Source organism: Liolophura sinensis, chromosome 1 (genome assembly GCF_032854445.1).
Source record: "Liolophura sinensis isolate JHLJ2023 chromosome 1, CUHK_Ljap_v2, whole genome shotgun sequence".
Lineage (NCBI taxonomy): Eukaryota > Metazoa > Mollusca > Polyplacophora > Chitonida > Chitonidae > Liolophura > Liolophura sinensis.
The window spans coordinates 93099505-93107921 of record NC_088295.1 but is presented as its reverse complement, the minus strand read 5'-3'; positions in this window follow the sequence as shown (position 1 = coordinate 93107921).

The following is an 8417-nucleotide window of genomic DNA, read 5'->3' as shown; positions in this document are numbered from 1 at the left end:
GTTACTTGCCTTCGGTAAGAGCAGTGGAAATCCGTCCTGCAACAAGGAGGCACATCACATGCACTCTAAGGACTCCTTCGTCGTCATACGACTGAAGAATTGTCAAGTATGACGTTAAACCCCAAGCACTCTCTCGCACTCACTCACTCACACTCACTCACTCATTTTGGCTGGTCCAGAAAATAACAAAATTCTCGATCTTAATTTTCATTGCACGTAATTAGCATCAATGATTTGAATGCGAATGGATAAACAGTTCCGGCAATTGACATTTTATAACTAAAATGTTGTGTTGTCGCCTTGTCGCCCCCATCAAACTGTGAACCAAAAGCCATTAAAATGATGTGAAATTTTGTCTTCGTGGCTGAAGCGACATTTCATCGCAAAATGTATTGGTGACCTACATGTTTGTCTTTCAAATAAAGCGAGTTTTAATTTAACTGTAAAATGGAGCGTCTCTTTCCTGTCCAAATACAGAATAAAACGGGTCGATAGTGGCATTGGGTTTTCATACCAAGGTATTACAGGAAAGAAGCGACAAGTGGAAGAACACGGCGTTTGTGAGGCTTCCCTGTACACCATAGCAGTTTGTATCATGTCGATCGTTCTGCTTGACCTAGCCGGTATGGTGCACCCTGCACCCCTCGCCACGATTACAACCAACTCTACCTTCCCTTACTCGTGAGAGGTTTAGAATAAACGTAAAAGTGTGATCAGTATGAATCTGCTTGTCCTTTTAACTTAAACCTGTTCATTTCTACTTCTCTACATAGAAGAGAAGTACAATTGATACCAATTGTATGTTTGTGCTGGAAAATGAAAATGAAGACCTTTTACATTCCATTCATTACGATGATCTAATCTTATGCAACGTTAAATTATTATTGGCATTAAGTTCTTCATCGCGTTGTCCCATTCAGAGCTTCAGCGTTTGTTCCAAACAGCTTGCGCGAGACTAGAGTCTAGGAGCGCAGTGAATTTTTCTTCTACAGTCCAGGAGCGCTATAAAGTTTTACTCCCTCACCTGGGAAGACGAAATCGGCAGTGAACTCCACACTAGTGTTGATTAGACGAACTACATGTGAGAAAGTCTCATTGCTGTTTATCCTTTCGCCTGGGTAAATCACAAATCCGCCATTCTCAGTCGCAAAAGTGCCCTCCTGTAAAACAATTAACAACATTTGAGCACAAAAGGACTTGTACATAAGATTGAGGTACTCGTCAGCTGATACTCACAGCCGCCAGACACGACAGAAAGACCAATCACATCAATGGCAGAAGTTTGTGGCACTCACTAGATGGTATTCACAGCCCCCAGTCACCAAAAGACGCCCACTTACACCGATGGCCAATGGCTGAGGTACTCACCAGCTTGTACACAGCCACCAGACATCAGAGGACAGCCAGTCACACTATTGGCCTTAGACTGAGATATCCACCAGCTGCCACAATGCACCAGAGAGAGGCCAGTCTCACCAAAGTTCGACGATTGAGGTACCCAGCAGCTGGTACTCATCGCCACAACGCACCAGAGAGAGGCCAGTCTCACCAAAGCTCGCTTGTACTCGACAGCAGCTGGTACTCACAGGAAGCAGACATCAGGGGACAACCAGTTACACCAAGGCCGAAGACTGAGATACTCACCAGCTGGTACTCATGGCCGCCAGGCACCAGAGGACAGACAATCACGTCAATGGCCGCAGAATGAGGGGCTCACCACCCGGCACTCGCATCGGCCAAACATTAGAGGACAGACAATCGCATCAATGGCCGAATATTGAGGTACTCACCACCCGGTATTCACATCCGCCAAACACTAGAGGACGGCCTTTCACACCACTGGCCTTAGATTGAGGTAATCATCAGCTGATATTCACAGCCATCAAACACCAGAGGACAGTCAGTGACACTAATAGCAGAAGACTAAGGTACTCAACAGCTGGTACTCACAGGGAGCAGACACCAGAGGACGGTCAGTGACACCAATGCCGAGGTTTCAGGTACTCACCAGCTGGTACTCACAACCCCCAGACACCAGAGGACGGCCAGTGACACCAATGCCGAGGTTTGAGGTACTCACCAGCTGGTACTCATAGCCCCCAGTCACCAGAGGACGCCCAGTGACACCAATACCGAGGTTTGAGGTACTCACCAGCTGGTACTCACAGTCCCCAGTCACCAGAGGACGGCCAGTGACTCCAATGGCAGCGTTGTTTTTCATGTCCTGGAAGCACTTGGTCTCCTGTAAATTAGATATTTTGTATGTACTTTTACAGTCTGAATTATTAACATTTAAAATCCCCAATCCCTTGTCACTTCCCTATATCCTTTCTAGAACAGCCGTGATTTCTAATTCATTACTAGTATGGTCATCAAACATGGCTTATTAATCCTAGTTTCCAATAAACGCTATCTTTCTTCACTTTTTGGTTCCCATTCAGTTCAAAGCATGCGTTACTACATATTTGTGCAAAAATGTGATTACGTTGTAAGTTGATATAACAGGCCCTGACCTTCACTTTGTTATAGCTGATCTCCTGGCATCCTCGGGACAAATCATGCTGATCATACATCTACGCGAGTTTTACCCGGTTTTCTCTGCCCCTAAAGTCGTGATCATTTTTATGTATGTGAAATAACCTTGGGGGTAATAACACATACTCAAAGAAGCAAACAAATACAATAATAATAATAAATCAATAAATTCATTAAAAATGTACAAGGCTATTTTGACGAATACCTACATCCGGGTTTATTCACATGCCATCTCTTCGGTATTACAGTTTCATACGGGATGACACGTACTGTTTACTGTACTTTCCATGTATGATATTGTCTACCTGAATATGCTGACGACACACATGCTGAAACCCACCAGTATCTTACACAGGTGACAACAACCGTTCAGTGACATGTTTGCCCGTTTGTGTAATCTGTCGTTTTTTGAAGGCTGTTTTCCACAAGAATGGTGTGCATATCTCTGGATTAGTAACTTACCCAATATCGTTGGTTAAAGTCGGGCTATTGTTTCCTCCACCCATAAAACTGGCTGCCATCATGAAAGTGATTGTGTAAAACAAGATCCAGTCAATCAATAAACCTAAAGGTGATCAATTAATCTAAAAGGGATCAATCAACCTAAAAGCGATCAATCAACATCAAGGAGATCATTCAACTTAAAGATGATCATTCAACCTAAAGGGGATCACTCAGCCTAAAGGGGATCATTCAACTTAAAGGGCATCTTTCAACCTAAAGGGGATCACTCAGCCTAAAGGGGATCATTCAACTTAAAGGGCATCTTTCAACCTAAAGGGGATCACTCAGCCTAAAGGGGATCATTCAACTTAAAGGGCATCTTTCAACCTAAAGGGGATCACTCAGCCTAAAGGGGATCAGTTAACCTAAAGGGGATCATTCAACCTAAAGGGGATCAAATAAGATATGCTAAAATACATGACGATTCTTGGTATGGCTCTGATCCATGGTATACTTACTAAGAAGGACGGTATGTTCATGGCCTTTATCTGCCCTCCATCGTCTACATGAACCACTTTGTTCATGTTCATGTTGGTGTTCTCTGACAGTTCCAATTCGAGGTTTTCTCCATCAACTGAGAACGTAAACGTCATCAGCTCGTCAAAACAGCCTCCCGTCTCTCTTTTCGTCCGGCCACTCTGGCTCCGAGATTCCAGAAGCGTCACTGACACGTGCTCTAGACGAGATTTGGGGAAAATTGACATCCTATGATAAATTGTAACAATTGATGCTAGCTTCCTCGCCGTTCGTACATGGGAAGGTCTTCCAGCAACCTGCGGATGTTTCGTGCGTTTCCTCCGCGATGTGACCTGTTCCCTCCAACCATACTGCTATATATATAATAATATATGTCTGTTAAAAGCCCGAAGCCTAACTCTCTGAAACTGAGCAGGCAAGATAAAACGGGTTTTCCTCAGTTCCCTCATTTTCTGGTCACCCTCATGTGAATGAACATTTTGGGGAGCAATGAACAACCCTTCGTCACTCTGTGGTGTCCGCCTAAGTTAATCCTGTATGTGATATGTTTAAAGTGGGACTGTGAGTGTTAATCACAAATATAAATGCACTCCTTTGTTAGGTGCCGGTACAGCTACAGAAGTTGTTCAGGAATAATAATCAAAGACTATTTTCTGCCATGGAAACCCCTGCCATACTGCAGCTTTTGTATTGTTATTGTTTGTTTTAGTCATGATCTTGGATACAGTATAAACATGGCCACACCATGTTTTGGGTAAGTATCGCCTTTCTCAATAAACATTATAATAAATTGATTTAAGCAAATGATTGAGAGCACGATAACGACCGATATGCGATACTGACACGTCATCTCTGACCCAGGTCTGATCCCATATGTTCAGACAAAACTGTAAATAAACAGTTTTACAAATATTGCACGGTAAATTATGAACACCATAAATACATTTGCCTAAATTTTCTTAAAGTTAGATCATCAATGTCTGTTAAATAGACTTTGCATTCCCGACTTGTGACAGAATGTGCATTATGAGATATTTAAAAATCGCTGATATTCGCCATTTAACTTGAATTTGTGATGTAGGTACATGTACAGGTATATGCATTTCTGGGGTGATTGATGTTAACATTTGCGTCGGGAAAGGTTATTTAGATAAGCGATGGGAACTTTAATTCTACAGGAATCTCTAAATCAACGCTGTGGTTCACCTCTTAGAGAAGGGTGAGCTTGATGCCTGCACGTCAGTCATAGTAAGGCAGTGGTGGGACTATCTCAGCCAGCCTGGGCCATCGCGCACTGAATAAATAGTAACTTCAATAAAGAACTACTCACGCGCTACACCATTTTCCAGATCGTCGAACATCTGCTCAAGAACTGACTCCGACTGATGTAAATCCATTGCAAAAACAAGAAAGAAAGCTAAAATATTTAATGTTTTATACATCTCCATCTCGTCGTCGATACCAAACTATCCGCGGTGCGGGCCGATAGGGAACTAGAAAGAGGATCATCTATCAGGTTACTTTATATCGAAAAATTTCATTCATAAGGAGAACGTATATATATAACAGAACATTTCTGTAAATTGCGTGGAAAAATTCTATTTTCGCGAAAGCACGTCAAACTTCTTTGAGGTGTCTCCTCTGAGGTACTTCGAAAGGCGTGGTCGCCTTTGTGTGGACATGAGAGTTCCAGCTCACCTTAACACAAGGAGCAGAATAGAAACGCTATGCACGGATGGTCACCATACAGCAGAAGATGTTCTACAAATCATTTAGTATGTTTTACCTCGTGAGATATGAAAAAACACAACCAGGAACATACGAAAACATGAAGAATAGCTGAATGATCTCACAACATTGGTATTGCCCGTCTTCTTGAAGGTCTATACCCTCTCAATGATTTCAATCACATATAAAGCTGATACTGGTGACGGCATAAAAAGAAAAAGCTTAAAGCCAAAGACATTAAAAAGAAAATAACCATCGGCAGCAAGGCCGTTAAAATTGTTTCTGAAAATATTTTTATTTACAAGTTTGATTATTTTCACTGGAATAAATGCAGTCAGACAGCTACAATGTAAGCTGGGCTTTATGGACTATGCTGAATCTTACCTATGTGATATGAATCAAAACTATTCAGCTTTGTAACATTTCCTGATCTTATGAAAGCTTTGGATGCTATCAGTCGCCAAAGTCTTCTAAAACAGTCACATAACGATGGATTTCGCATCAACAGCAAGGACCAGATAGATCTTGATACTTTACTTTAAAAAAGGCAGCTTTTATGCCCTAAACACAAGAAATGCTTATCTCTTTCTACAATCAAAATATGCTGCACCCAAATGATCTCTGATTTAATGGGTATCCTGAGGTTTATTGTGTACATAAAATATACAAAATCATTTAACATACTACTATTCCCAGACCATACCTCTGCACATCTCATATTTAACATTTTACTATTTCCAGACCATACCACTGCACATCTCACATTTTACTATTTCCAGACCATACCTCTGCACATCTCACATTTAACACTTTACTATTTCCACTCCGTACCACTGCACATCTCACATTTTACTATTTAAAGACCATACCTCTGCACATCTCACATTTAACACTTTACTATTTCCAGACCATACCACTGCACATCTCACATTTTACTATTTCCAGACCATACCTCTGCACATCTCACATTTAACATACTACTATTTCCAGACCATACCTCTGCACATTTCACATTTGAAGCAGTTACCTAATCCCATGTCAAGTGAACTACAAAAAGTGCATGGGTGGCTTGACAGTATTAGCCCTAAATATAAATAAAACAAAATTCTTACTGATAAAGACTGATATTGGACTGATATTAATGAAATGTCAAAAATACATTCGAGGAGGGGAATCTTGGGGATACCGGGGTCCCAAAAACAATAGCGGAAGGTTAATCTTGTGGATACCTGGTTCCCAAGAACATCAGGGACAGGGAATCTTGGGGATACCTGGTTCCCAGAACATCAGAGAAAGGGGAATCGTGGGGATACCTGGGTCTCAAGTACATCAGAGGCAAGGGAAGCCTAGGGGATACCTGGTTCCCAAGAACATCAGAGGCAGGAGATTCTTGGGGATTCCTGGGTCCCCAAGGACATCAGCGGCAGGAGATTCTTGGGGATTCCTGGGTCCCCAAGGACATCAGAGGCAGGAGATTCTTGGGGATTCCTGGGTCCCGAGAACATTAGAGGCAGGGAATCTTGGGCATACCTGGTTACCAAAAACATCAGAGGCAAGGGAATCTTGGGAACACCTGGGTCCCAAGAACAACAAAGTCACTGGAATCTTGGGGTTACTTGGTTTTCCAAGAACATCAGAGGCAAGGGAAACCTTGGGGATACCTGGGTCTCAAGAACATCATAAGCAGGGAAACCTTGGGGATACCTGAGTCCCAAGAACATCAGAGGCAGGGGAATCTTGGGGATACCCGGGTCTCAAGAACATCAGAGACAAGGGAATCTTGGGGATACCCGGTTTCCAAGAACAACAGAGGCAGGGGAATCTTGGGGATAACTATGTCCCAAAAATATCAGAGGCAAGGTAATCTCTGGCATATCTAGGTTCCAGGAACAACTGACAAAGGAATCTTGGGGATAAAAAGGTAACAAGAAGAATAAGCATAATGGAATCTCGGGGATATCTGGGTCCCAAGGAAAATAAAGGCAGGGGAATTTCGGGATTCCTAGGTCCCAACAACAACAGAGGAAAGGGAATCTTGGGGATACCTAGGTTCCAAAAACATTAGAGGAGATGGGATCCTGGGGATAAACTGGGGAATTTTGGGGATACCCAGGTCTTAAGAGAGAGGCAGGGGAATTGCGGGGAAAACTAAGTCCCAAGAGCAGAGGATGCAGAAGAATCTCGGGGATACCCAAGTCCCAAGAGCACTGGAGGTAAGAGAATCACGGGGAAACAGACAAGAGCACTGGAGGTAAGAGAATCACGGGGAAACAGACAAGAGCACTGGAGGTAAGAGAATCACGGGGAAACAGACAAGAGCACTGGGGGTAGGGTAACTGCAGGGATACCTAGACACCACCAAATGACATATTCGGTGCATTTGCCTGTTCTTAACAACTTCTTTTGTAATAAGTTTTATTACTGCTCATACATATCTATCAATCTATTTTCTATATTAGACACATCTATTCATTCATACACATCCCGTTAGTATATTTTAACTGAAAAAAACAACAAAACTTTCGTTAAGATATGACTCAACGTTAATCTGACGTTGGTCGAGCTTGGTCCACGGAGAAGGTTTTCCTTTGTCAAATAAAAGTCCAATAAACCCAGGCGTTCACTATTCATTAGCTGTTGTATGTTTGCACGAATTATCCGAATATATCGATGTAGAATTTTTTAAGAGAATATTTCTTCAGCATTCCATCTCGTCTGTGTCTTGACAAAACACTGATCTCACGAAGGAATGACTCAATCGTTCTGACATGGGCGTATACACCTATAGACAAACATTTATATGTGACCAATAAAAAATTTTAAAATATGTTAAGAAAATATTTCCCTGATTTCAGATTAGGTACACAATTTGGTTTTGACATGAAGTGTATTCTGTGCCTTACTAGGAGTGTTGACTCAGACAGCAGCATATGTAGTACTCCTTCACATCGAAAAGACGTACACAAAACATTACGTAGCAAAACCCATTCCACATAAACCACGTCTTTATTTGTACATCTAAGTTTTCTATTGTAACAAAACTCGTCATCATTGAAAGCACTTTGCTTTCAGTGTACAAAAGCATAGTGTATTCACTGGGATCTGAACATATGCGCCGACGCCTCTGTAAAGCATAGCCGTCGTGTAGCCTACGCTCATTTCTATAGCCTTTA